This window comes from Mytilus edulis, chromosome 2 (genome assembly GCF_963676685.1).
Source record: "Mytilus edulis chromosome 2, xbMytEdul2.2, whole genome shotgun sequence".
Lineage (NCBI taxonomy): Eukaryota > Metazoa > Mollusca > Bivalvia > Mytilida > Mytilidae > Mytilus > Mytilus edulis.
This window is the reverse complement of record NC_092345.1, coordinates 33159123-33181300: the sequence shown is the minus strand read 5'-3', so window position 1 is coordinate 33181300 and position 22178 is coordinate 33159123. Positions and strand designations below refer to the sequence as shown.

The window sequence follows — 22178 nt, the reverse complement described above, 5'->3', positions numbered from 1 at the left end:
GTCTAGCTTGCAGGTGTCATCTGACCTTGACCTCATTTTCATGGTTCAGTGGTCAAAGTTTTTGAGGTATGGCTTTTTTTCTAACACTATATGCAACTGTATTTGGTGTATGGAAATATTTTATGATGTGCATGTCAGTCTGGCAGGTTTTATTTGACCTTGACCTCATTTTCACGGTTTATGCTCAATGTTCAGTTTGTGTTTTTTTGTCTGTTTTTCTTAAACATTAAGAATAGGTTAACTATATGTGTTGTATGGAAGAATTGTAAGCTGTACACGTCTGCATGGTTCATCTGACCTTGACCTTAATTTCATGGTTCATTAGTTTATGTTTAGTTTTCTTGGTTAAGTCAGTTTCTTAGAAAGTATAAGCAATATGTCAGCTATACTAAGTGTATTGAACGATTGTAAGCTGTACATGTACTTCTTGTTTGGATTAAATGCCCATGACCTCATTTTCTTGGATCATATAAAGTTTATGTGATAGTTGTAGTAACGCTTCATATTTAGGACTATCAACATACTATCAATGATTATTAAAGAAGGCGAGACATTTCAGCGTGTACACTCTTGTTTTAAAAATGCTGTGAGCAATAGGCTTATTTTGAGCATGGTGTAAGGTGTTCAGATCTGTTAAGTATTGTTCATCTGATATTGACCTCCTCATTTACATGTTGATTTTTCCCAAATTGAAGCATTTTACTTCCTTCACTTGCTATGCCGAGTACTATACTAGCAATACTGTATAGTCCGATATAACAGAATTATTTTTATGTTTCATAAAGGACGGCGTTGATGAATTTCTCTGAAACTACATTGCAAATCGGAACAAACACAATCTCTGTAGTATATCATTTTCGCTAGCCAAGGGTTACGACCCTAAGAGGAGGGGAGTGGATCGTTACCCTTGTCTAGCGAAGATGGTAGTATATGGGGTCCTCGCACAATAGAATAAAAAAATAAAAACTATATTTAAGTGTATTGTGGACTTATTCGTGTTTTTTTTTTTTTTAGCAATTGTATTGTCTTACGAGTTTTGAATGACCCAATGGTATCAAATAATTTCTCTCTAATGTAAACCCATATTTCTTAGCTTTAATTAAATCAAATATTCTCGATTTTTCGAAGGGGGAAAAAACCCAACACCCTACTAAAAAAACATTGATGCAATTTAATAAATTACGTGGTATATTAAGTCAATAAGTAATAGGTATACATGTTGTGATTACCGGACATAACTAGTACTTTGGCCTGTTTTACCATCATGTAATACACGATGCTCTAATGTTTGTTTTGCACTGAGAAATATTATCCTGGGTGATAACTGCTGATGCTGCTACTGCTAATACCACCGATACTACCTCCAATTGTAACGACCATCCCAAATATTCACTAATAAAAAAGCCTGGCATACTAATAATCCAAATCATTAATCCAGACAAACATAGAAAACCTGTATTAAAGAAAATATAAGAAATTATTATACATAATTATTAAAAATAATATATCATTTGGCAACTCATTTCGTATATCATACTAACTTTATTCGAAGCAATACATAATTATTTACAATACAATATCATTTGGCAACTCATTTCGTATATCATAACGTTTATTTGTAAAGGTTTTCAACTATTTGCTCATTATTGAATGCCGTACAGTGTTCTATATATAGTTGTTCTGATTTTCGTCCTTTGTCCTTTATATTGTTGTCTCATCAACATACATACCATATATCCTTATAGCGTTAGCATATATACCAATGCAGGTTGATATGTTTATTGGTTCAAAATCGCCAGTTGTGTACTTCGGTCAGTCAATGTCGAAGCTGCTTTTTGTTTTATTTATGTATTATAGCCACAGGCACTGCACATATAGTATATAGGGAAAAAAAATTCTGAGACGAGTGCCTGTGATTATAGCGCTAGTTTGCCATGCTGTTTCGGTAAGAGAGAAATGTATTAAAATGTTAACATTACATACATGTTGTGATGGCCGTTAGCACACTACCCATGTCAACTTTTAAAAGCCTTTTATGAAAGTGTAAGTGTGTAAACCAGCTCCTATTGAACACTGAGTAATATCAGCTACATCGGAAGCTTGTACATACAATACTAGCACGGATGCTGCGCACTGCGAAATAAAAAGAACAGATTCAGCAAAAGAAAGTCGCAACGAGAGAAACTATAACGGCTGATTTATGTTCAAAACAATTTTAAAACGAAACACTAATATGATATGCAGCATTAAACGACAACCACTGAATTACGGGCTTTTGACTTGGGACAGACATATACAGACTGTTTTAACGTAGCTTCTATTACTCCACTGAATTGAAGATGGGAACAGTATATCTATATATATATGTTTCTGATTGAAGGCTTAAGAAAAAAAGTAGATTAACCTCGCAAAATATATATGTTCCTAATTTAAACGTAACTTTGTCAGTTGTTGTCGTTTCTTTGCCTATTTTATTTCAATATTATTTTAAGGAATTTAGTGAAAATGACAAATCTTTGATAGCTTCTGAAAAATAATTCACAACTTTCTTTACTCTAGACATTAAGAGCTTTATGTTTTGTATTGACCGTCGTCTGCTGTCGTGTGTTTGTCTACTTCCGTTGTGTGATTGATTCATTGACGTATATACTCTATACCGCGTACATTTTCTTTTCTTTATTTATATTATAATCTGATTGTATCGATTTTAAATGTTTTGAGTGACAATGGTGTCGAGAAAGTACATTATTCAACTAAAAACAGCGTATAGAAAATCATTTATAGAGTGAATAGCCCTTGACACGATGTTATTTTTAAAGATATGTTATGTTTAAAAACTTTACAATCAATTTAAAAAAAAACGTTATGACCGTGCTTTAATACTCTCGAGATTAATTAAAACACTAATTTGCCATACGTCTTTTAACTTTTATTTTATATTGTCATCAACACGGTTTTCAAAATATATATTTTTTGTCTGTTGTGGTGTGTGTGTGTGTGTGTTGTTTGTTTTTTTGTTGTTTTTTTTTAAATATTTTTAAAGTTTTTTTTAGATTTGTTATGGTCAAATACTTAATAATCTAAAAACAAAGTGACAGTGCTAAAATACTCTTAAGATTATGAGCCATAATTGAAACAAGTTGCTTTCTTTAAAAAAAAAAAAAAAAGCAATACATGAACCTAAGACCGCTGACTGCCGGGTCACCAAAAGATTGTTGCTGAATTTGTGTTTACTTTTGAATTGAAATAATTGAATATGAATATAAGAAGCCAGTTGAAAGTATATATTTACAGCTTCTATTTGAATAGTTATTTTAAAGCTCGACTATTTTATTTATTACTTGGGAATGTACATAATTTTTCCGATTGTAACCCTTTGCAATTGGCAAATACTAATTTCTACTAACCGGATGACTTATGCAAATTGCACAAGCCTACTCAGTTTGCTTTATAATTTGGAATTCTGGATGCATTTATTTTATCTATCATATTTTTATATTTTGTTTCCTACATGAATGCCTTTGCATTCTCAACTCGTATTTGAAGCTGTATTTAAAAAAAGGTATGTAGATATAAAAAGATACCAGAATTAAAATAATGTACGCCAGACACGAGTTCAGTAGATACAAAAAAAAAAAACCATCAGTGACGCTCGAATGAAAAAAGTTAAAAGGCTAAATACATTACAAAGTTAAGGAATCTATTCCTTGGGTAGTCAATCCTTAGCTTTTCGAAAAGGTCAAAGTTTAAAATAGGGCAGTGACTCAAAAAAGAAGCAAAAGAGAAACAACTCGAGGTCAGAATACCGTTAGAAATGATGACCGTGCTTGAAAGTCACATGTGAAGCTCTTTCTGGCGTGTCCTGAATTTAGATAACAAAAACGAAAATAAGCTTTCACGGATGAATTTAATAGTATTGCATGCAAGTAGTATCTTAGCGCAGGAAATAGTAAATAGATAGCATCTCACTGATACTCAGGAAAAGAATACGCATTTGCATCATCACATATAATACATGTAGTTGAATTCGAATGTCAAACGACCTACATTAAATGTTTTGACTCCGGATTCAATTACATTTTATCAGGAATTTTTGAGAACGCAAACCGATAGTGTGCTTTTAAAATATGATCTATAATGTGAATGAATCAAGAGGTGTAGGATATATATATATAAAGTTGGTCAACACAATGAATACAATTTTCAAAACCGTACCATATAGTACAAATATGTAGATGCTATACGGCTAAACTATTAAAACAAACAAACAAAAATTGAATTCAAATTTTATAAAAAACTAACGTTCCTGTTAGTATTTTTTTTTCAAATTCTTTTGAATATATATAATATCAATAAACACGAACGTCAAGTATTTACGGATGGACAGTTTATTAATCGAATGAATCTACTTTTAAATTCTAACATTCCACTATGTGAATATATTACTATACAAAATATAAGCAAAGACTTCTAAATCCATACTAAAACGGTATAAAATAATCAACATTATTGTTGTGATTATTGTCAATTATTTTTACGGTTGATGTGAGTTGCAAGGATTTAAAATCATGCTTTATGAATTGAAAACACACAAGTACTTTTATTCACGATGGTTTAAAATTTAATTATTTACTAAATTTATCTTACTTTCCGTTTTATGGATATATTACAATATAAAAAATAAATAATAATTACTCATAAAACCTAAATACTAAAATGGTATGAAATAATTAACGTAGAAATATAATGATAATTGTTTATAAACATTTTTTTTTGTAGGATGCAAGATTTTATTTAGATTTAATTTTTTATGTTTCCTTTACAAATGAATATTTAAAAATACCAAATCAGAGTATCTTGTAATATAAAATACTTATTTCTTAATTTCAATCATTGTTAGTTTCTTCAGAAACATAAATACAGTATATATTTTGTATATATTTCTTTGATTCCGGTTGAATTAAATACTTTTGATAAGAATATTATCTTTCTGTTTTCCGATCTAATATTAATATTTTAACCAGAATCTTCTCTCCCGTAAGTGTATGATGAAATACACACTCAGTATCCCGTGGTTAAATCTTCAAACATAATTAGTTCACATGTTATCGAGACAACATACAAAACCACGTGATAATTGACCCAGATACACACAATGTACAGTGGTCGTTTTAAAACAAATATAATTGCGTCGTCAAGGGCAATCAAGGGACCATATCAAAGACGTAGATAACAACCTGTTAAGACCTGTATAAATGACCGAAAACTTTCGAGACGTTCCGAGAATTTTATTTTGACTTCCGGTCGAGAGAGATCGAGTGGCCCATAGACACATCCAAAACTCGCCAATATGTAAGCATGAACCCCTCAGGGGGTTCATGCAAAAATACATCAGTTTGACATTTGTCTTTTCAGTTTTATTTCATCTTTTCCTCCATACGATTTTCATACTATTTTAAATTGCGCAATATTTCTAAAAGCTCTTGTCAGTAGCTCCGATAAAATATGATCCGTTTTTATTTTGTATATGTTTTGTATTAAGATGGCAATTGAGAACTATAGTAAGCGGAATTCTTTCTAAAAAGATACTCTTTAGTCGGGTTGCTGTCTCTTTGACACATTCCCTTTTTCCATTCTCAATTTTTTAACAATTACACAAAAAAAAATACATGATTTGAAAACTTCTTAATTCTTATTTTCCCACCCAATGATAATGAATAATATGCGATTTTCTTAATGTTATGTATAACTTTACCTGCTATTGATAGAAACCCAGCACTAATAAGCAAACAACATGTCCTTTCTTTTAACAGATAAATCTTCACGAGTATTGTTAATACACCAAAAAAATACATAAGTAGCCCAGCAGCTGACAAGACTTGGGCAATATGAATATATGCTGAAATAAAAAGTAAAAAAAAAACATTGATAAAAGAATAGAATAATAATAATCGAATATTAGTTGCTTTGTATGCTTGTCCTATCAGTTTCGTTATATTAAGGACAATACCTTTTTTCAGTGGAAAGACCTATTGGATTTTTATTCGCCAGTTTTTCTTGCGCTGTATTTTTGTTTCAAAAGATGTCGCTTACTGTTGTATTAATATACTATACAGTCTATACGCTTTTGAAACTGACCGTGGTTTACCCCAATCTCCCATACAGACAGAGTTATCGTCCTTTCCTCTTCTCTGTCTGTATGGAGATTGGGTTTACCCGAACACTTTTCTGTGCAAGAGTTATCTCCCCGTACACTGTTTTTCTTGTTATGAGATCTCAGCATTTTGTGTTATTTAAGTCCAGACGCCATCTAATTAAGCGACATCTTTTGTAAGACAATACAGTTTTTCGATATAATGTCATTTTTATAGTTTTGAAATATGTTGTAGGCCTTGGCGAGTTATAAAATAAAACACAAAATAAAACATAGGTCACCGTGCTCGTTTTCGAGAAAATTGAGGCTGAAAATTGGGGATTTGAGCAATTTTGTAAAAAAGGTAGGCAATGTTATAAAATTTTTGGAGCAAACATTCTTCGTCGTAAACTATTAAGATCGGGTTCAAATTGAAGCTGTGATAAGTGGCAATAAGGAAAAAAATAAAGTCATACACGAATGACTATACAACTATTCAAGCCCTGCTTGACATTGCGTACCAGATGCTCAAAGTGGTATTTTTTAAATCCAGTAAATATCAAAATAAAGTGTTTCTGAAAATGTCATTTTTATCATTTTTCTGCATAAACTGCATTTTGTCATGCTTTCTCCAAATCTCAAATAAAAAATATGTCACCGTGCTAGATTCTATGATAAACACGATTTATCATAAAAAAAAATGCGTCCCCCCGCTGTAACCTCAACGTTAGCGCTAAAGTGCACGACGTCGCTAGCAGACTTTTTCGACGTTATTGCTGCAAATTACTGCCGACGTTTTTCAGATGTATAAATATTGCTTGTAATGAAAAATTGGTAACATTGTTTTCAGAAATAAAATCATGTAAATCGTAAAGACATCTCTTTGCTTGTGGTCTAAGTGAGATACATCTCAAGAAAAGTGATTACGGACTGTTGATAACTTTTACGGCTTTTTAAAATTAAAGACTGTAATTTAGAACTTGACATACAGGTAAATGTACTACAACTCATGTATTAACTTATGTATTAATGTATACTATATGTTGACCTCTAGATGTGTTTTTTAGGGCTACTGTTAATCACAATATACTCCTTTAAATCCATCTATTCACGTTTTAGTCACTTTTTAGAATTTCACATTAATTCTAAAATTAAACTTTTATTCGGTACAATGATTACAATTGAATAAAATTTGGAGGCTCCTAAACAGTTTTAGAATTCACAGTTTTTATAGCTGACTATGCGGTATGGGCTTTGCTCATTGTTGAAGACCGTACGATGACCTATAGTTGTTATTTTCTGTGTCATGTTTATCTCTTGTGGAGAGTTGTCTCATTGGAGATTATACATTATTCTTTTTTATGTTGTCAGAAAACAAAAACAGAATCTTATAAAGGAGAATCTTCAATATGCTAAAGGATGTTTTTGTCCAGACAGAGAAACTATACCATAATTTAGAAATTTTTTATTTGGCAAAAACAATTGAATTAATTAATAGCAAGAGTACTGCGTAATTTCATTGGTAAATAACTATATGGTGTTATTTTTTCACTACAGCGCGATGCATTGCGGGGTACATAAAATATCACACGTTCATTCCTCTGTCTGTCCTTCCAGTCCTTATGTTTAATTTGATTTTTCAAGTGTACAATTCTTGCCAAACTATAAAACTGATATTGTATGGACATGTTCGAAAATCAGTGCATATATCAACTATTCTTTAAAAGAGTTATGCCATTCGGAAATATTAACTATATTTGAAATTGCATTGTATTTGCTGTCAATCCGTCATTTTTCTTATATATAATTGTAAAAAAACTAAAGAACAAAATAAACAGCTGCGCTACGCTCGCATATGATACGCCCGTCGTCTTATGAAAAAAACATAATACATGTTTTTAAAATAACACGGGGGTTGTACAGGGAGTCATGCTAAGTATATCCTGACTCATTCCTTGTTCTTGCTCAAAAGGAAGTTTGTATATCACAACATGTTTTCTATGATACCAAATTGAAGCTCAATAAAAATTCACTGAGAACTCAAAAATGAATTAAAGAATCATCACGAAAAAATATACAGATCTTAAGAATGATTTAACTAACTAGTATGTGACATTTTTTTTTCTGCAATAATTATAAAAAGTTTCTTAGATAGGGCGCGACATATGAAAACCCCCCTTTTTTTCATAAACTCAATAACTCTAAAATAAAATTTGAATCATCCTCAATAAGTATACAGATCTTCAGATTCATATAACCAAAAAGTGGGTAAAGTTTTAAGTAATAATCATAAATCGTTTTTGAGATACAGCGCGGACTGTGAAAAAAACAAACCTGTTTTAGTTACTCAAAAAGTTCCCAAAAAGACCGTTTGACCATCATGAAAAAACAACCATGTTCAGTTTAATGATATTAGGATAATATGAATATGTTTACGACAGATAGACGGACGCCGCACATTTGTATACCATAAAACGTCCCGTAAAATTTTTACGGGCGTATAAAAATATTGTTGGCTATTGCCTTTCAGTATTTTTGTGATTTTACTTTTGTTAGATAAAATACGTGCTACGTGGAGGTAATAGAAACTTTGTTCATTTATTAAAGTTGTATCATTGTTGATATAAGCGGGATACCATTATTTATCAAACATAAATAAATTGAATAAAAATTGTTTAGTAAGGAGCTTACACTATCAGGTCATTATCTAGGACAATTGTCACAAACTTCATTTCTCTTTTTTGCTTGTTGTATGGCCGATTTGTATGTTTTGAAAAGTCCAGTTAGTTCAAAGATCGCTGTTTTGTTTTAGGATTTTTTTTTTTTTTTCAATTGATTGTTTTGTTACAATTGTAATATACAAATCAAATCCTGTGGTCACGTTTCAGACCCGGAATATGGCACACATTCAGTCCTGTTAAACTATGCCCATCAAACCCTTAACGAAGTAGGAATGAAATACAATGGGACAAGTGTGTTATATGTCAGGGTTCTTCTACTGAATTGCTTATTAATATGCGAGGAATTAGCACACACAAAAAACTTGATCGAGGCTGTGGGAGTAAGGAAAGATCGTGTTTATTTAAGTATATGCCATGATGCTTCAGACCTAGACCCTGGGCCTAGACCATCTTCGTATTTATGGTTACAAAATATTGGACCACCATTTTTGCTATAAATCTTACACTGAGTCTAGCAGACACAACTGCAGTTATTTTAAAGCTGAAACAAGTTCTTGTTCGTCTGTAAAAGTGTTTATAAGGTCATATGTAGAAGGTCGTCAAATTCCTGACTGGAAAAAGTTTCTTTGAGTCAGTGAGAACCAGCAGGTCTTAAACAGATTTCTTGGCGAATCGATTGTACAGCATCATGGTAGATCAACAGTTAATATGATATACATGAGGAAGTCATTTATCTAGCTAGCACTTCCAAGGACCCTAAATCTGCACAGAAGGAGTATTCAGGTTTTAAGAATTATTTTGTACGACCGATGAAGTAGACACCCGCATGGTTTTACATGTTATTCATGTAGACAAAAGAGTTCGGTGTGAAAGGAATCAAGGGTATGATAATAATAAAGTCACACGATACAGATGTTCTGGTCTTATGCGTTCATTACTTCCCCTCAATGCAGCATACGCATGAATTATGGTTTCAAACAGGCACTATAACTTGCACACACGATTTGCGAAGCTATATACCTGTCCACGAAATATGTAAAAGTCACGGGTTTGCCATCTGTAACATTCTACTAGCCGCACATGCTGTAACATGATGCGATACAACGTCATCCCTGTTTAGGATCGGTAAGCACACTGTTGTTTTAGTCTTGAATGACAACCACAGGCACTTGTCTCTGAAAAAAAAATTACCTATATACCTTAATATATTAAGGTATATAGGTAATTTTTTTTCAGAGACAAGTGCCTGTGATGACAACCCAGATTATTTCATCGATTTGTCAAACCTTTCCAATTGTGACATCGATGAATCTATAGATGCAGCTCGAGATCTTGTTGTTTGGGTGAATGATCTCAAGTCAAAACTCAAAACAGATCATTGTGACCTAAACAAGTTGAGCGTAAAATTGGCTAAAATTGTCTGTTCTATGGTCGGGTTGTTGTATCTTTGACACATTCCCAATTTCCATTCTCAATTTTGCAATTTATTTTTTTTCCCTTGCCAAACTTCCTCCTTGTGAATCTACTTTTAAACACTATATATAATAAGAGCTTCACTCTAGACATAAATTTGAATATAGTAAAACTACCCTACAGTCTCCTCTTCGGATGGGAAAAGAAGTATGACTTGCTCCTCTCTATCTCGAAGGTCAGATGTCATATGAATTTCTGAAAGATTTAGTTTGTACTTGTAAGGGGAAATCTGTGTTTTCAAAGGGTTACATTTGCTACGAACAAAATCTATCATGTACAGATTTATGCTCATGTCAGGTAAATGACATATGTCAAAATGCAAATACTCGTCTGGTTGCGATGACGATGTATAAGATTTCATTTTTCTGATTGTACCTTATGAATCATTGTTAGCTATCGAGTGAAAATTAAGCAGTCTATAATATTTTCGAAACAATAAATAAAATATCTACTCAATTTTGAAATCGTGGGAAATATAGTAATAATCTATCTAGTCGGGAAATATATGTAAAAAACACAACAACCAAAAAAAAACCCTGCCATATGGTCTCTGACCTTGATGTGGTTTGTGGGCTTAAACTGAAGGAGACCATAGTTGGCAATACTAGCTTCGATCATAATTTTCTATTTGCATTTGTTCTTTATATTTTCGTGTTTTGCCATGCTGTTGTCAGCGTGTCTTCATTTTATAAGTTTTTAACGTCCCTTTGGTTTGTCACGCCTTTTTTGTTTGCAATTGATTGTAAAATACATCGGTGCTGTATATAGTTGACCCTCTCCCTTATTATATTTTTGGAAAACTTGTAAACATTATGGCCAATTGTTGCTCATTTAGCTAGTTATCTGTATATGTAGGATGAGGTGTTTTACCTGTTATAGACCTTTTTTATTTCATAAACTTTAATTAACCCCCCTTTTTCTCCGTTTGCAGTAATGTTTACTTCTGTAAAGCAAAGTTATACACAGAGATTTATATGCAACCAAGTTCGACGTTAATGTTACACATCATTTATATATACTCTTTCACACCCAATAACAGAAATTTAATATTTACCTGGAATTTGACGAACACCTTACTATCAAAAGACGTGAAAAACACATTTCGTTTTCGACAAATTATTAAAGTTAAGATCTAAAAAAACATCTTTAGATCTTACTTGTAATGAATTGAATACAAAAAAATTAAAAAATGAAACAGGTCAAGGTCACGGTTATTTAACAGTTGTTTGAAAATTTCAAATTTGCATCCTATATGCACAGAAGTCAATCTGAAGTCATTTTTGGCGATAAAAATATAAAATGATATAAAATATATCCGTGTGTTCCGTTAAGGTTTATGTACCCTTCTGTGGCCATTTTTGTACGAACTTTTCAAACTTCAATTGTATCAAAACTACAGATACATGTATAATGAATAATAGAGATAGGCCATTTTGTACATATTCCAAGGGGAAACTTGATGCAAAGCATTAATTTTTACTGTTCCATTGCATTTAATAGAAAAAGAGGACTTTGTGGCAAATAAATCAAGATTTTTATAGAAAATCCACAGCCTTTATCCTTGTACTCTCATATTTGGCAATTTGATGATTGATAGATATAGGATTATTGCATGCAGTGCTAGCATTGATTTCCTTAAAACAAGTTTATAAATGTAGTTATTGGTTAAGACAAGTATAAATATGGCCAAAATCAAGTACACCTTTTAGGGTGCGCTCGACTTTAGTGACTCAGCACGAGGTGTTTTAGAATTTACAGGTTACTTAGAACTTTTTGTACAAAAATAAACACTAGCACATCATAGAAAATCAAGTGAGTAATTTATGTTTCAAATTTTATAACAAAAATCTCTGTATTAAAGGCTGTGGATTTTCTATAAAAATCTTGATTTATTTGCCACAAAGTCCTCTTTTTCTATCAAATGCAATGAAACAGTAAAAAATAATGCTTTGTATCAAGTTTCCTCTTCGAACATGTAATAAATGGCCTACCTCTATTATTTATTATATCTTTAGTTTTAATACAATTGAGGTTTGAAAAATTCGTACAAAAATGGCTACAGAAGGGTACATAAACCTTAAGGCAAATCGATCAAATTTGTTGATTGGGCACCCTACTATTAGGTGTTAGGCCTTGCATGAGGGGGAGGACAGGGGGTACCCTTCTCCCTTCTCCCACCCCTCTTCTCCTTTCTCCTACCCCTCTTCTTATTTTTTTTTAATTTAGCGGAAAAAAAAGAGATATTTTATTTTTTCATATTTTATTTTTTTCTACAACTTTTTCTCCTTTCTCCTACCCCCTTTCTCCTTTCTCCCACCCCCTTTCTCCTTTCTTCTACTCCCTTTCTACCTTACCCCTGTCCTCCTCCTCTTGCATGGCTAAATGAAATGCAAAATTATATAGTTAATGCTTACGTTTTTGTGCTGCATCGTGGTTGAAACACTTGTCTTGTAATCCAGGAATAACAGAACATCCTTTCCAAAGTCCATAATAATAAGTTTCCAATCCATATTTTGTCACGTGACGCTCATAATACCAGTACGGCATAGTTATTCCAATTAAATGACAGAGAATACCCAAAACAGAAATTATCCCACAAGCCCGCGAATCGTAAAACTTTCGTTGTGTTCTAGCTGTACATGTCATCTTTAAGAAAGTCCTAGACTTGTAAGAGACTCGTAATTTAAAAGACTGATAAAAAAATCGTCGAAGACTCCAGCAAGGAACTCGTCATAGACTGATAAAAGACTCGTCACAGACAAGTAAAAGACGCGTCACAGACCAGTAAAAGACTCGTCACAGACCAGTAAAAACTCGTCATAGACCAATAAGAGACTCGGCAAAAACTATTAAAAGACCCGCCATAGACTGGCAAGCAAAACTAACCAGTACATTTAAATATCAAGAAGATAAATTTAGAACTTTTAAACGTATTGAATATCTAATATTTCAAAAGATATGATCGTCCATTAAAGTTCAATCTAATTAAAATTAAATCCTTTAATTGCTCCTGTTCTGATATGTCGCGCATCAAGGCTTTAATTGCTCCTGTTCTGATATGTCGCGCATCAAGGCTTGATGCGCGACATATCAGAACAGGAGCAATTAAAGGATTTAATTTTAATTAGATTGATTAAAGTTTGATTATGTGATTTAAATGCACAATTTAAACATTGATTTTACAGGTTCATTTATAATGTCAGTCATTCAATTTTCATTTAAAAGTGTAGTCCGAGCACTTTGTTCATGAATATTTAAATTGGTGATTTTAACAAATTCAGCATACACAGGCGTTTAGGGAATCGTTTGTGAAATTTACACTTCGTCAAATAATTAAATTTGTCGGGTTCATATACTCTACTAAAATCAACGAAAATTGGTACCACCCAAATTATGATGAATCAACACTCATTACAATTCTGATCTTACGAATGTATAGATTGTAAATAAGATTTAGCATATTTTTTCAAAATATATTCGACAAGAACGAAAGGAAATATAGAATTAACATCAAGGTGGCAGAAACCCAGCAACACAAAAAAGCAAAAGACATATAACACACGGTCCCCGACGACATATTTGTTACAATATATGAAGCTCTATGACCTATGCCTCTACTTTTTACTCTTCAAGTCATCATGCTTCGTACCATACCAGTATTTAGACAATACACATGCTCCGTATCATACGAGTATTTGGACAATACGCATGCTCCGTACCATACGAGTATTTGGACAATACGCATGTTCAGTACTATACGAGTATTTGGACAATACGCGTATGGACCGAGTAAGTGAAATGAAAATGTGTCATAAATAAAAAAAAAAAAAAATCTAAATGAAATCTTAATCAGTTAAACAATCAAATTGTAACCATTGTTACATGAATAACGAAACACAGTGAATTCTACCAACAAGTTATAATTATTATAGTATAATCTTAACTACATCCAATCCTCGAAAGGAAAATATATTTTGGCCATGATATTTCAATCTGTATTTAGAAAATTTAAATTCCTTGAATATTTCAAATTATTTTAATTATTTAATGATCGCTTACTGTCGTGATACAATTAAAACGAAATTATTTAATATATAAAAATGCCAATATAATGATAACATAGTAAGTGGTTAAATTTAACTTTAAAATAATATAAATTTAAAAATATTAAAAGGATTGGTGTTTGATTGGTAGTCGGTTGCTTGACGTCCAGTGGCAGATGTTTCATGCATGTTCAAAAACAAATTAACGATAAATACAATAGGTAGGTCCTGTAATAGAAGACATCCGTGATGAAGGTCGGATAAATTTTGACTGCCACTAGAAAATGAGGGTTATTCAACTTATTGATTAGGGACAGAAATTTGGCCTTGCAACAGGCCACTATGAAAGGCACCTACGGACCCCTCGGAGAGTTGTTTCAATGGTTCTTAACGTGCAGAAAGAATAACACGCTCTCTGTACACGAGTCATCAGATCTAACGTCCCCATTATGATCGGACGTGGCTGCGTACTTCTACACCCCACACAGCCAAACAGACGCCCCACTTCGGTAAATGTTTTACTGCCGGTCGGAAGAAGACCTGTAGTGACCATATTTTAATTTCCCAGTAAACCTCAGGAAATATTTGTATTAAAAGGTGACACATATCATATATAAGAAATCAGTACAATACGTTCATATACTAGTTTTCTGTCCAAATCTTAGAGATTATTATAAACAGGTTAAGTCGATCAATTTCTGTAGATTAACTGTTTACTGTTTCACTGATTGCAGCAATTCATTCAGAATCCTAAAAGTTTGTGGAACCAAGTGATTTAAACTTTGTTAGTTTTTGGATACTTATAGAAAAAAATGCATCAATTTGAAGTTGACTACAATGAAAGTTGGTTATCTTCGGTCCAAATTGAACCCTTCTTTTTTTTGCGCTTTCGAATAATTCACAAATCACCAGACACCATATTTTTGAAGTGATAAGTATATACTGACTTGCAGTGTTACTACAAAATATCATTTAGCATTTTTCTTCTAAAAATGAATAAACAGTTTTGCCTAAAATGGGAACTTTTATAACGTTGTTTTGAGATCACATTTGTATAATAATATGTTTAGTTCATTGGTCCTTTCAGTCACTTCTCAGTCATTACAGCTGAACGGACGTGCTGGGCCAGCTCTCCTTTACCCACTATCTTCGACGAGAGTTTACAGTTAGATGATCAACGACTTACTACTTTAGATTACAGAAACCAATCCAACGCCGTACAGTAAACGTAGTAGTTGGCGTATTCCCGCGTTAACATGCACTCCAAAACCCATTGTATCATGGGGGAGTGTTATGCCGATTAACGTCCGAGGGTTGTATCCTAGGTGTTAGATGATTGACCTTCATTTCACTGCCTCACGGCTTAGGTCCTGATAACACTTCCTGTCATCTTTAGCACTACGTCCAAGACCCATTCTACCAGTACTCCATCAACGAGGTTAGCGGGCTGCCAAGCTGACCAAACTGGCCCTGAAAGCAGCCGTTGTGAAGAAATAACAACAAAAATAGTAAACAAACCAAAAAGATCTCACAAAACCAAGATGGCGACCTCCAAAATGGCCACCACCACCTGTTCCTGACCTATGCCGGCAAAAATTATTTAAACGCTCACCAATCGCCTTCGGGCACCGAGCCGACCGTGCGAGGGCAATATAGCCAGTGAAGGTCGTTAAAAACTTCCATTTGTTGTTGTTCATTGGTCTCAATGTCGAGTTCAGGGATGGGGTGGGGGAGGTTGTGCGTAGTGAAGGTACAGTCACCTTTGATTGGAAATTTTATTTTTTTTGTCACTGCTTCTCCCCGCAGGCGCTTGGGTATATGATACAGATATCTTTTTTGTTGTTGATTAAAATATTTTGATTTAAACGACTTAAAGAAAATACCCAATTATACTATCCATACTAGTTTCTTAGTATGGATAGTAGAATTGGGTATTTCTCCCATCATGTAGCATTACCAACGGTTAAGAAAGTGAAACGTTTACCTGGGTGGGATGAATATACATACTCAGTCATGCACATCTGGATGGAAGGTTTAAATCTTATTCTTCATGGAAAGAGAGTGCCCGCTCTCAGCACATTAAAGAACCTTTACAACAATTATTTGTGTGGTCAATAGATAGCATGTAGCAAGTCATAATTTGTATCCTATTATTAATTCAACCCCCTAATTTTCTAGCTGACAGTTCAACTTTCTATGTCATTCAATCCTCTTTACAGAAACCTTCCTTTTATATGAGTTGTTAGTTTGAACTTGTCCCGATATGCATGAAATATTTAACACTGGGCGTTGAGCAAACAACAATCAATCAATCAAATTGATATTTAAAAGGATGACGAATTAAGCAGTTTAGATATAGACCATTCTCCTTTGTAAATAAATGAAAGGCTACTGTTCCATCGTTCTCGCTTTTTCGCTTTTTCTACTTTGCCGAAATGACCACATTTGGAACGTTATTCGTTGTTTTTTCAACCCTTCGTTTTCTCCTATCACAGTTTTCTGCTTTGTCTTATCGCAAGGAGCAGACATAATTGTACAATATCACCAAATTCAAAATTTTGATATTAAATTAAGTTCAAATCTTAAACTAGGAATTATAAGAATTTCTCTATAACATTAATGCAAATGAATATCAATACATCTTATTTTGGGTTGATAAAAATCACTTTGCAACGTCGGAAGTCCCAACTGTTTTCAACCGAAACAACATGAAACAGACAATACCATGACAACAAGAATGTGTCCATAGTACACGGATGCCCCACTCGCACTATCATTTTCTAAGTTTAGTGGACCGTGAATTGGGGTAAAAACTCTAATTTGGCATTTAAATTAGAAAGATCATATCATAGGGAACATGTATACAAAGTTTCAAGTTGATTGGACTTCAACTTCATTAAAAACTACCTTGACCAAAAACTTTAACCTGAAGCGGGACAGACGGACGGACGGACGAACGAACGAACGGGGGAATAAACGGACGCAGACCAGAAAACATAATGCCCCTCTACTATCGTAGGTGGGCCATAAAAAACGATGAACATATAATGCAACAGTAAACCAAAAATGTAAAGAAGAAACCAACAGATCTACTTACCCTAACCCCAACATAAACCTGATAGAACACAGTGCACAAAAAAGTTGAGCCGTTTTTAAAGATATGGCCCGGAGTCTTTATATTTCAATTGTTTAACCTAAATAACATTAACTTTGCAGTACCGTCGTATATTTCCGATATACTGTACACTTTAATACATTCCCATAGGCAAAGATACATTTTGTTTGATCATATAGCACCCCACGGGTTTAGGTGTTACATATTCTTTGCCTATGTATTTTTGTGCTCGAGCAATTCTGATAAAGTTAAACACACGAGGGCGCTTCTTGCACATACTTTACCTTCTTTTTTAAAAAAATGAGATTTTCTCAATGCTCAATTACATTCCAACCTGTTTGAAATGATGTATGTAAGCTCTTGTTTTTTAAACTGTTGGTCTTGCGAAAGAATCTCGCGATATGTATGTAATTTCTTTAACCCATGCGATGAAAATCCACCATACCATACAACCTTTTAATACAAAAAGACCGGTTTAAAAAGAACTTTACTTCTCTTTTCTCAGAGTTCAGTGTTTTTGTGATTTTACTTTTTTCCAGTTTGAGAAATACCTTCATTATTAACTTATGTTGCATATTTTCACTAGTTCAACCTATGGTCATTTCATAACACTATGTCTGCAATCTAATTAAAATTAAATCCTTTAATTTCTCCTGTTCTGATATGTCGCGCATCAAGGATCTAACGAAACTCGATAGATAGGTCAAATCTGGTGACCTAAGTTCACAAACTATATATTTGAATAACAAATGCGCGACATATCAGAACAGGAGCAATTAAAGGATTTAAATTCAATTTTAATTAGATTGCTATGTTTGCGGTCTATTGATTTGAATATTTTGAATTTGCAGTTCGATGGCGAATAGATTAGAATAAAATTCAAAACAGTGTGGCTGTGGCCATTGATTGACACATTAAATTCATCCATTGACTGGGACAATTTAGGTGAACGTTTGTATATAACGACCACTGCTCGCTATGTACTTTTTAAAGACACTTAAACTATGGGGTCACCAAAGGTTCTCAACACCTTAATAAAGTAATTCGAAAAATTAATCAGAAATAACATGATGTTTTGATTTATATCAATTATATAAATCAAAACATAAAGGTTATTCCTGATTAATTTTTTGAATTATTTTATAATTAAAGGCGTTAAGAAACCTTTAGTGACCCCACAGTTTAAATGTCTATCGTAGGTACGTCGTGAACAGTGGTCGTTACAGACAAACGTTCACATAAATTGTCCCAGTCAATGAATGAATTGTATGTGTCAATCAATGGCCACAGCCACACTGTTTTGAATTTCATTTTATATGAAGAATTGATATTTACATTTATTAAGTGTTATTCGTAACACAAAAAAAAAATGTACTCCAACAAAGTTTACAGAGTGAATCAGAAGTACTGTATGAACAAGTGCTGTATAAATATAGATTCTACCACTGCATCGAGTGTTATAATATATTTATCCACTCGAGACAGTTAAATTTTCAAATTTAAAACGTGAGGCTTGCCCGAGTGTTTTAAATATTTAAAATTTAACTGTCGAGAGTGTATAAATATCGTATTACACGAGATTTGGTGGTGGAATCTGTTTCTCTTATGATTTTCTAACATTATGCAGGCAAACTTATTCCTTCTTTTCTAATGATCTGCAAAAAGATGTGTTCTTTCTATGTGACGTCATCAGGCATGGTCGCCTTTTTTCATGCCGTCACAATAGGAATTTTAGAGGAAAGCAAAAAAATTCGACGTCATAATCGGATTTTAACCAATGAAATACTGAGATCAAACGAACCACACGGTGATTAATTTTTTTTTATACAATGGGTGCAGAAAGGGCTAAATTGACGAAGAATTAGAGAAACAAACTTCCTCAGTCCAGGTGGAATATATAAGGACACAACGAAACTGCATTGTAATCGATGGAGAAAATCTCATCAAATATACTAAGCATGCAATGCATCAAATACGCACACGACTCGACGACTATTTGCTGATCATTTTCTTAACTACATCAATCAAATCATTTTCGACATTTCAAAGATTGTTCAATTATATTTGATATAACTATATTTGTTCATGTGTTATTTTCATGAGAGAAGCCAATCTTATTTGATTTGATGGATTATTTTTTGTTTGCGAATTGTCTTTATTTTTTTTTTTTTTTTGAATTTGTTTGACATGTAGTTTTTCATGAAAGATGACAATCATTTGGGAATGGTGAATATTCGTGTGATTAAATCATATACATATAAATATAAAAAAGAAGATGTGGTATGATTGCCAATGAGACAACTATCCTCAAAAGACCAAAATGACACAGACATTTTAAACAACTATAGGTCACAGTACGACCTTCAACAATGAGCAAAGCCCATACCGCATAGACGGTGCTTTTATAACTGTAGTTTGAATGTCATCTAATGCGAATTAATAAACACGGGTACTGTATACACACATGTATCTCAATTCTTATATATTTTGAAATTGTTGTTAAACATAACATATTGTTTATTGCTAAAAATAACACATTGATACTTTGGCAATTGAGTTTCAATTATTTTTTATAGTATTCTTTAAGCTGATTGTCTTGACTTGTCATAGAAAAGTTTTTCAAATTTGTTATTTCTTTGGTTGCCATTCTCTTCTCTTTTTTTATCATTCTAAAAATTAAGGCCTATATATATACCCTGGATTTATTTCACACAAGCGCCATTTTTCAAAATATCTATTTTTTACTAATGTCATATTCAAAGATTCAAATAAGTTTTTTAGGGTTTAGACAACATGTTGACGTATTTCTGAATATTCCATCAAATTATAAAGCATAAAGATGGTTCAAATCAGTAATATGTTGATAAAAATGGACAAGATTTATGAAATGATTAAAACCATAACAAGGACGGACAATATTAAACAAAATTATGTTTTATGTCTGAACAAAACACACCATTCTAACTGTAAGCATTTGCTTGAAAACAATGTTACAACCACGCGAGGTAACAGTTTTAAATTTCTGTTAAATTGATGCAACTCGTAAGTTTCTTGGCATTAAACAGCAATAACCGTAGACATATTGCATTATGAAGTTGAATTTAACGCACTAAACACAACTCACAACTAAATAAGAAGAATACACGTTACTTCATAACAGCATGGACAAGACAATTTTTGCGCGTTCAGGTTATAAATTGACTGGGTCAGATTAGGTGAACTTTCGTCTGTACCACCCACTTGTCAAATCGTACATGTTATAGACATTCAGTAAACTGTTGGGTCGACAAAGGTTCTAAACGCTTAAATCTAATCAGTAATACGAATAACTATCAGAGGACTAAACCTTGTGTGTTGATTCAATTGTTAGATACTTAAACTGTATTTTTTTTCTTCTCGTGCACCTGCATGTACTTTAATCTTTTATTCTATCTAAAAAAAAACACCATTGAATGGCCCTAAAGAGACTGAGTGAGCGATAGCCGATGACAAACAAGTTAAAGTTAAATCAATTAGTATTATTACCAACAAAAGTATTGCGGTTATCCACGCTGTTATGAAAATGATTCTATGTATCTATTTGGCATCGCATACTAATCTAGCTTGTATGATCTTGTATCATATCCTTACATATATCATCGGGTCGATGATTATATACTAGTTGTGTTGTGATTTCCTCAATTTTTAAAACGAGAATAAAATCGTTGAGAATCAATTATGAAATAAGGCTGTGAATTTGAAAGTATGTAAATTATAAATGATTTATAAGTGTTATTGAGCTATTGACTTTAAACATTGAAAGTACACATGATTTAAAGATCATATTTCGTAATTGGAGTGCAAATGCAATGTATGACCGATCATCTGTTTAAACACTTCAACAGTCCAGTTTAAACCAACAACTAATTTAAGGCCGTTCATACGGGTGCTTCGCTCCTTATAGTTATTTTCAGGGTGACTCTTTAGTCTTCACTCAGCCATATATACGGTCTTCAGTCCACCATTTTGTAATTTGTTCAGGTAAAGGATAACATATATCACATACTTCCTAGTACGACGTATACTATCACAACCCGGCATGTACAATACGCATTAAAGTACTTATTTTCTACCTCATTTCATTCGTACTAAAATAAATATTTTCTGATCTAACTAAAATAAACAACAAACAAGAAATAAGGTTGTGCGTTCGTTACAAAGATCGCATAAATTTTATATAATCAACGAGTCAAACAAAAAAAAAAACAATACAGATCAAACATATGTATAAATGTCACCATGTTATATAATTACATAAGCACCAAATGTACAAAGCTATTTCTAGATGGAGGGGGAGGGAGGGAAAGCTAACGCAATCTGGAATATATAATAACACGTCCTTTCTAACTTTGTAACAAACGTCGCATTAATCAAACAGACCCACACACATTCCTTATATATGCCGTGTACATTTTATTATTTTGTACAGGTTATTACCTGTACGAAACCTTTGTAAGAGTAATTACTTGTATGATGCCATCATACAAGTTATTACTTTACAAATATAATTGTACGAGTAATTACCTGTACAGAATTTGTTGAGAAAACGATAATAACTTGTACAACTCCCTATCTTTTAGTTGTATTTGTTTCTTTAAGTAAATTATAAATAACTTCAGCAAACATGACACTTTGAGCATATTAGGTTGAACAACTAGGTGCAACTAAAATACGGACTACTGGTGCAAAGTGAC

The 22178-nt window shown here is 32.8% G+C and overlaps 1 long non-coding RNA gene across 1 annotated transcript; it reads right to left on the bottom strand.

Moving 5' to 3' along the window:
• Positions 1-1151: 1151 nt before the first annotated feature.
• LOC139512003 (uncharacterized) lies at positions 1152-13134 on the bottom strand. The gene is made up of 3 exons (XR_011662141.1): positions 12702-13134; positions 5756-5899; positions 1152-1453 (listed from the first exon to the last, which is right to left on the bottom strand). It is a non-coding gene; the product is annotated as an uncharacterized lncRNA (long non-coding RNA).
• Between the last annotated feature and the right edge of the window lie 9044 nt (positions 13135-22178).